We start from the raw sequence: 9,564 nt of genomic DNA, 5'->3' as shown, positions 1-9,564 counted from the left end.
TTTAAACAAACCCCTGATTCATTCATAACTTGACTTCTATCCTCGTGAGATTGATGCAACGTCATGAAGAAATTATTGTTTGGCTCGCATCATTGCTTGTTAGTCAAACAAAAGGATGGCATGGTCAAAGTTGAAGTCTCCTGATGCGTGTGATGTTATCTAGAAGGGATTGCTAGTTTTTATATATACTGACAATGTACTACTAAAGTTGGTGAGGGATAATGTGAGAAATAAAATGTTCTTCGAGTCAAACTGGCTTGGTGTGCCACAAGGTACATCAATTTATCTGTAAGGTTAGCCTAACCTAGTCTGACCAAATGCAACCCTGTTCAGATCGATTTGACCGCCAAGAAGAGGTGCTAATTAACCAGAGGGGGAAGCATGTCACTTCCTCCATTTTCCCCTTAAAAAAAAATAAAAAAAAAACAACTTTCATGATGCTGGTTTCTCTATTATATTTAAATGTGCAGCTGTATCTAATGCAAAACTTAATATATCATTCTATTTGCAAACGGCCTATTGAGGCACCTCACCATTTGCAGAGGTGTATTTCAGGTGGTTGATCTGAATAAATCTCAGGTCATTTAAATTAGAAATGATCAACAATGCCTCCATTGTTCTGTTAAAAAACGATATCAACATATTCAATATTTACATATAAGATAATTTTATCTAAATGAAAAAAAAAATGTTGCTAGTTTGCTGATTTAAGCCACTATAAGCGAAAGCATGCTTGTTATTTTGGTTTTTTAGCATGCAATACTCTATTCAAAATGTCCACATTGCTAGAACAAATTTAGTCGCAAACTTTATAAGCATAAAACCATTAAATAGGGCTCTATAGTTTTCACTATATATGTTGACTCTTCATACTTCATAAGTTGGAATTAAACCATCACATGTATTGCGCATGCCAACTACCCAAAGCAAGCAAATTGATGAGGAAGAGGATAAATTCATGGTCCATCAACTGCAAAAAGAAGACAATTTATTAGTGCTCACTGTTCTAGCTTGTCTCTCTTTCCCCTACCCATCCTTATTTATCAGGTCCTTAATTTGAACCCTGAGGTAGTTAGTACACACACTTCTCATTGATGTTGACAGTCTGCAACCACCAGACTTCCTCATCTGCAACTCAGTGGTACCACTTCATCTGATAGTAATGTAATGCTTGATATTAACATAAAAGAAGAGTAGTTGACAGTATCAAGGGAGGCAGAGACAGAGCTGGTTTCATTATTTGTGGTTCTCATGTGCGGTTGCTGGTGGACAAAGAGTTTCATATTTATGAACTTTAATCTCGAGAGTGGAGCTTCATGCTGTTCGGATTAACATCATCTTAACTATGTGGGAGCTTCGTACAAAAAAGATCTTCATCGAAGATGATTCTACTGCCATCATTATCCGGATCCTAAGAGGCTCGGAGCAGCAAGAGGTATGTTGATCCGTGATATTTGAATTTTCTTTCGTTAATTCATTGTGACGTCTATCCGATATATCTATTGGGAGCCGAATAATGTAGCAGACTACTGTCTTTGTGAAAAAAAAAAAATATATATATATATATATATATATATATATATATATATATGGTTTCATGTCACGGATGAAAAGAGCCCATCTACAGTAAAAAGTGTAGATGCAGTAGATTGTTATGGTAGCATTTTATACACAAATTTTAATTTTGTATAGGAAAATGACCCTCACCATTAACAATCTTTTGCCACGTGCAATGTCTTGTGGGTAGTTGTGGCACTGCCATGACCACTAAGTTTCTTAGAAGCTTTAAATACAAAGAGGCTTTTCTTGCTCTGGCTTCCACCATTTTTTTGTTAATTTCAGCCGGTTATCATAACTGGTATGCACCAGTTCATCCTCTTGAATATGTCCCTAACTAAAAGATTTAGGTTGACTCTTTCTCAGTTACTTTCAATATTCGCGGCATGTTTGCTGCTGTTCTTACTTTATTAAAAAAAAAAAAAAAAAGTATATAACTTATCCGAAAGTTATTTTTTATTTTTTCATATAAAGCATTTTCTAAATGATGTTATCAAATATTTATTTATAATTTTTTTATTTTATAATTAAGAAAATTACTTTTAAAAGCAATGTTAAACGAGGCATACACTAATTTTCCGCATAAAGCTCACAAAATGAGATCAGTTCATGGTCATAATCCTTTCCTGCTCTCTCAAATCCATCATTATTTCTCTTCTTTATTTGGAAACTCTCATTTTCCAAAGATACAGAATTCTGTACAAATATTTTAGCTATTATACTTGGCTTAAAGACACTAGGTGACATACCAACCACACCAAGAACCCTGTTATCATATAAATTCTATGAAAAAGGGTATCTTATTATTCCTTGGAAAGAATATCATTATTTAGGATAGCCTATTCATATTGTAATAATTTCACTTTTTCAATCACCATTTTTCTTGAAAATAACTTAAGTAATTGCACATAATATAAGCTTTGTGGCACATGATAGATGTTTTCACAATGGAGTTAATATAAAAGAGAAATTCTTTATACACCGTCTGAAAAATCTGACGTAGAACGTACCAATTCATTCGATTAGATCATATAGTCATTATTTTTCAATGCACATTTAATATTTATAATTTTATTTTATTTTTTTAAATTTTTAATGATTAAAATATTTCTCTCCTTTTGAAAAAAATCATGATATTTATGACATCGTACGTTGAAATTATGACCTCCTGTATATAATATCATAATTTTTTCATTAGATGTCAAAATTTTGATAGAAATATTTTCATCAATTAAAAATTTTATCAATTTTTAATGATAAAAAAAAATTATAATATTTTAAAAAAAATTATGATATTTCGTGCATAAAATCATAATTTTAATGTAGGATGTTATAATATTAATATAAAATATTATAATTTTTTTAAAAAATATTTTTATTATTTAAAATTTTAAATAAAAAATATAAATATAAATATTAAATATATATTAAAATATAATATTGTACGATCTAATAGGATAAAATAGGTGTGTACCGCGATAGATTTTTCAACGCTACCCGCGGTGTACAAAGAATTTCGCTAACATAAAAAGTCAAAAAGAGAATCTCAGCCCATGGAAAACAAGCTGCTGCGGCTGGCCCATCCGCAAACGGACGCACCGCACCAATGGTCAAAGGTCGGCCGAGACCATGTCCCAGCCCCGCCGTCATTTTGTATGCGAGCTGAAAGCTGGGTCCCACTTGGTGAAATATTAAAAAAAAATGTCCCCCCGCGATCCTTAGCAAGCGAAGCAGTGCAGCCTACTACTTTGATGGGCTCAGCACATTTGTAACATTTCTTGGAGCTAGCAGAGTAATTGGACCAAATCCCCGAATATATCCCTCTCTTCTCAGTTTATCATTCTCTTTGCGACCTTTCTGGGGTTAGGCGTCGGAGCATAGAGACCTTTTGCAATACACGAGCACTTGATGGCTACCATCAGAAGATGACTCTCCTAATTCGAATCTGATAATAACCATCGAATGCTGCACAGTGCTTTATGGTGTAATTCATATATCACGAAGGATCATGATCCTGAGTATCTACCATATCTTTTGCGTACATTTTTGTTTTTGTTTTTTTTTTCAATAAGTCACATGACCTTTCCTTTTGGAGGCACTATTCCTGTCTCCTTCGTGACATGTTCCAAGTTGTAGTACGCAAATGGTGGTTTTAAAAATAAAAGACTACTCAATGCAAGCTATCATATATTGCTCTCAAATATTATGTGCTGGCTAGGTGCCTAACTCATGTTCCACACGCAAAGTAATACTTAGCCGGTTCACTCTTTCTTGGAGGTTCCTTGACAGCAATAGCTCAAGGTTATCCGACTCCAGGAGAGAAACACCCACTATATACATAATATATAAAAGATTACCACATCTTTTGTCAAAAGATTCTGCTTTTTCTTTTTGCTTTTACCTTCCTGTGCTTACCAACCGTGGATGCTCCTGTTTAATTAATTATTTTGTTTGCACTCCGCAGGTGAACATTGGAAAAAACATGGGTGGGTTCCATGCTCGGCAGAAAACAGTCCGGTACTCCAACTTCTTACAGGACCATGAGTGACAACATCTGAGAGCACTTGCATAGGAAACAGAGGGGGCATGCCTGTCCTATTAATTAATGCAGGCATCTTTGTGCCTGCTTTAGACCAAAAAGCTGTTCTTGTTTGGTCTGCTAGGTGCTCACAGCAGCCCTAGTTTGGTGCAGCAGAAGTTCCAGTCAACCATTAAGCTATGGACCCACATCTGTACCATTCCATGTCCTCCTAACAAGAGGCCACACAAGATGCATACATAGGGAGGATTTACAGCATTTCAGCATAAGATGGCAAAAGCACTTTGAGAGAGAGAGAGAGATGACTACACTTTTTTTTGCCTAATTGTTTGAAGTAGACATGTATTTTAGCATTAGAATTTTGAAAGAGCTACTATTATCAATAGGAAGCTGAAATATAATCTTTATTTTTGAGAACAGGGAGTAAATAATGAGGACTTGGTATTTATAAATAATTGGCATATGATTTGGTATTGATATTAGATTACTAACCAGAGCAATGAATTGTACTTTAAATATGCCCTACGAATGCTGGAACGTGGAAAGAATATCATTGCAGACAAATCATTTTAGCATGATTGACTTTTTCCATTCTCTTTTATATCTCTGTAAATTTTATATCAGTAACTTTATGCCTTGTAGAGTCTCTGATTTCTCCCAGTTTTTGCAGAAGCCTTTGCCATTGCATGGACGTAGGAGTAGCTTTGGCATGTGCATTTCTTTTTTGGCCAAAGGCATAAGCATTTTATGAGTTAATTAAACTAATCAAGGAATTTACTACATGTAGACACCATGACATTAAGTTACAAACAGAGCCACCATGACCTTGAGTAACAAAACAATGTGACACTCCAACAACTGAGAACATCACTGACATAGATGAAGGATGAGAAATATCTACTGTGAAAAGTACTTGTATCAAACATTTTTTACATGCATGCATATCTGAAGCCACTCGCGTATCTTTGTAGTTGACATCTTTCATAATGGGAGATGCATAAAAAGAGGAAAAGAGAAGGATTCCATTGCTCTCTAGAAGGTGAAATAGGTAAAAAGTACGAAGCATGTATGTTAGCTTACATCGCTGGAAAGTAAGCCAAATAAGCTTATTATTATGCACATTAGGTGTCACTACGATTACTAGCTGCCAACTACCATCCTCACCAAGAGAAAACCTTCATTTCTCCCTCAAAGTCCACATTAGGCCAAGCATGCTTTTTGCCTGTTCACCATCTTGTTAGACTTTTTTATAAGATATCTGAGGACTCATGAATTTAAATCCAAAATTGTAAGCCCAAGTTTTAAGGGCAAAGCTTTATGAATTGTCGATCAACTGAGAACTGAATCAGTCATGATCAATGAAAACAATATACTGGAATTATGGCAAGGCTAGCTTGACCTTTGCATACAAAAGGATCGCACAAGAACTTGGTATTTGAACCTTTCCCTTTATTATCAACGAAAAACCAGATACTTGAAATGGGCAAAAGCATAGCTTGATGACATTTGTGCACAATAATGCATCATGACCATCAGAAAAGTTTGGCATCCAATGTTTTCTCCTCTGCTACTTCTCATTCTAAATGAAGCATCTTTTGCATACCGAGGGATGCTCATTTCCTACTAAACTTTACATTTGGCATAGCCCACCATGAAGAACTCCTTTTACATGCGCCAACCACTGACCCACCATTTCATTCAAAAGCCTCATCAATTACTTTAGAGCTTTTCAGATTTCTATGATTGGCTGTTCTTTTGTCCAAGCAGCACAACAATGTGTCTAATCACTTTTCATCAGATTAGACTTTAGTTTTGTTCTGTTCTATAATTCAACCATGACAAACTTTTCTGAAATCACTTCCAAAGCTCTTACTTATTTATTCATTTATTTTAAGCACTTGCAAGTGGAAGGATCAGAAACACATAAAGCAAGGGAGATTTTTGACTCTTTCAATATGGAACTTTGTACTTGAAATAGGAGCAAGCAAAAAGTGCGGATCAAATTTAAGCATGAAGCAAGGGGATAAATGGACACCTACTTTGTTTGTTCTAGCATGGATGAAGCATTCATGACTTGTAATTTCCCTTCGAATTACCATTGCTCAAGTCCTAGACAATTTCAACAGGTCAAAACTTCAGGGAGTAAAAGCAAAAGAGACTATATTCATCTCTCGAAAAGCCATAGGTGTTGGTATCTATTTTGTCCACCAGAAAACAACTATTTCTTCTGATACAGCAGAATAGTTATACTCATGCATTGGTGTCTTATAGGTTTATGACCAAATTGGAGTTGGAATAGCGCAGGCAAAAGTAAAATCTATAATTTTATGATGTAATTATGAATACAGCTAACCACATTGACATTCAAAAATACTAATAAGAACTTTGATGCACACTTTCTTAAGGGCAATTATCAATATTAACCTGCACCCTCTACATAGAGTGGATCCATGGAACAATATTGACCAATATCTCGGTGATGTGCATTCATAAAGACCAAAAAAATGGAGTAGGAAAAAAAAAAAAAATCAAAACAAAGGAAGAATGACATCCTCATCAGCACAAAACATAGACAGCCTTCAAATTGGAATCAAACAAACACTAGAACACTGGAAGTTTCAACAACAACAAAAATAAGAAAAAAAAAAAAAAGAAAGAAAAAAGCCAAACGACCGGAACATCGAGAAGAAAAAGAGCAGAAATTTGTACCGAACGAATAAAGCATCTCACCTCTTTCTTTTTCAGCAAAAGAAATTTCAAATCTTTCAAAGGGAATTGAACGAAATATTCAATCTCTGCAAGTCGAGAGGGGAAAAAATCCACGAAAACGCAATGGGAGTAGAAAGCTCAGCCTATAGGTTTGGGGAGAGGCAGTGGAAAAAGAGAACGTGAGGAAGGCATCAAAGGCAAGGTTTCTTCTCGCTCCTCTCGTCTTTGGGCTCTGAAGCGGCCACAGCGGCAGCGAGAGAGGCGACGGCGACGCCTCTTGGGCCTCCGAATCTGAGGGAGAATAGGGATCGCCATGGATCAAAGTAAGAATGGAAAAATTATTAAGCGATTCCTAAGTAGGAACCTACTTACTTCTAGATCATATACTGGTTTCTATTCTCTGCTCGTTAGGTGGAACGTGTGACTGGAAAATTTTTAGCAAGGTTCAATCAAAAAAAAAAAAAGTTGGTTCCAGGTGGCTGAGCTTTTTGTCAGCCTCCTATTCAATCACCCACACACCACCAAAAAAAAAAAAAAAAAAGGGAAGAAGTCATTCACTGAACATTCAATTATCTAATCTTTTGCGACCGCCGGGTCATAAATTTCAGCCCATTTTTCAAATGGAACAAACTTGAATTTCAAATGAGGAAAATTATTGCCTTTTAAATGATTATTACTACTTTTAGTTCCTTGAGATTGAAACTTTCATATGTTGGCCACAAACTGGGTCACCCTATAGGCCCTTGGTTCGATTGTTAATTGGTAGGTTCAAGTTTCACATAGAGACCGCAAAGGATATGCCGTCTTGACGTGGAAAAAGTGAGATACGAAAGTGTTCAAAAGTTGCTATTTATAGATCTTTAAGCAAGAAATCATTTTATTTCTCAAAAAAGGTTCTTTAAAGAAGAAAAAAGATTATGTGGAGTTGGAGAATTGTCGAAGAAAAATTTATCTGTCGGCAGCAGCACATATCTCGGCCGATCTATATGTTTGCACATTTTATGTTAAATGCTATGTGAATTGTTTTAACAAATTTGGCATTCATTAGACGCATGGCTTAACATGGTCATGTAAAGAACTGATGCGGTCCTATGAACATGTGCATGAAATGGCCAGTATATTTCTGTCAGCGTCAAACTTTGTCACATCTTTTGTCTCACTTCTATATTAACGATTCAAATAATCAGATTATTTAGCATATATAAATGCAAAGTAAAAACAAGAAATCCCAATCTTGGCCACGTGGCACTCAAAATATGATTAAGTATTACGGTGCGATTGAACCAACCAACCCCCAAATTTGCAGTGTGCCATTGTGCATCCTCGTTGAGAAGGATTGCTATTGTGATGTAAGATTTGTATCAAAGGATTTTCAACATTTGAAACACCATTGCCTGGAGCTTTGATGAATAAATGTCTCATCATACTCTCTCTCTCTCTCTCTCTCTCTCTCTCTCTCTCTATATATATATATATATATATATATATGATCAGACAAAGGCTGATCTTTGCAATACATGGACAAGGGTCACAAAGAGAACTAGTATTAATATCCTGAAATTTAATCTCCATGAATCTGGTCTACACTTTATCGCGAGGGAGCTAATGTTTACTACTATTCATCCGTATTTTTTCCTGGATGCTGGCCTCTGTTTATATGCTGCACTCGCATAGGCAAGGCTTATTTAATGATTTCATCCCTTCTTATTCAGTCTATTACACTCCAGGTTTTTTTTCTTCCTTTTCTTTGACAAATTTATGCTGAAGGAGCCATGGCTGGCTCGGTGCACGTGTTGAAGCAGGTATGCATGCAATCTTCCATGTCCTTCCCCTCTGCCACGGATCAAATGCATGAAAGAAAGAAAGAAAGAATTATTGTTGATGCAACTCATTCTGAAATAGATGGAGTTAGAACTCAACAAGATGCCGATTTACCGGGGTCGAGATGGCGGCAAGCGGACAGGGTACATGGAAGGCTGCACTGGAGATCAATCTCAGATGGGGTGGGCGGCAGACATTCTACAAAACAACCAACCCTACAAGAAGCCTTGGACTTTCCTAACTCCCTGCAGCCATGGTAGCACTGATTGTAGCAATCCTTGAAAGACAAAGCGGAGCTCTGAATAATTAATAACAGGAGAACAGACATTAGGACTTGGGTGGCCCTCATATCCTTTGGCTCCATTGACCTCTTCCAGAAACCACAGACAAACGTCCTCCACGCAAGAGATGGGTTCTGAGGACTGTTTTATAGCAGCTGATCACCCCAAATGCATGACTCTTTTGCAAAGGTGCACGCATAAAATTACTAAATGAGTCCATTTGGTGCACTTAACATCCATTACGTGCGGCCTTTATTGTTAGTTATCTGTTGTCGGATTATAGAAGGGTGGCTGGTTTTGTATGTGATGATCATGTCGTGCTTCATATGGTTTACTCCAAAACAGAGGTATACTTCAAATTATATACCATTCGAACAATCTCTGTTAGATTTTTGAAAAGAAGACAAAATGTTTGATTTTGAATGCTGCTCGTTAGAAAGTTACAAACCAGCCAGTTAGCCACACTTTTGCAGCTTTTAGTTAATTTTGGATCTCCATCTGGTACGTCAGGCGACCGAAATGGGTGGGTAAATTGCTCATTTAAGGAGACAGAAATCCCTTATGTAACTCTTGATGTCTCCTCCCTGCATTTGTTTAAAAAAAATTTCACTTTTCTTAACAAGAAAACTAACCACAAGGACAATCAAGATGCAGAGG

At 36.2% G+C, this 9,564-nt stretch overlaps 1 long non-coding RNA gene across 1 annotated transcript; it reads right to left on the bottom strand.

The window, feature by feature from the left end:
- Positions 1-8,333: 8,333 nt before the first annotated feature.
- On the bottom strand, positions 8,334-9,013 carry LOC105058422 (uncharacterized). The gene is made up of 2 exons (XR_834119.2): positions 8,741-9,013; positions 8,334-8,638 (listed from the first exon to the last, which is right to left on the bottom strand). It is a non-coding gene; the product is annotated as an uncharacterized lncRNA (long non-coding RNA).
- Positions 9,014-9,564: the final 551 nt, after the last annotated feature.

This window comes from Elaeis guineensis, chromosome 2 (genome assembly GCF_000442705.2).
Source record: "Elaeis guineensis isolate ETL-2024a chromosome 2, EG11, whole genome shotgun sequence".
NCBI lineage: Eukaryota > Viridiplantae > Streptophyta > Magnoliopsida > Arecales > Arecaceae > Elaeis > Elaeis guineensis.
This window is presented reverse-complemented; position numbering and strand designations above follow the sequence as displayed.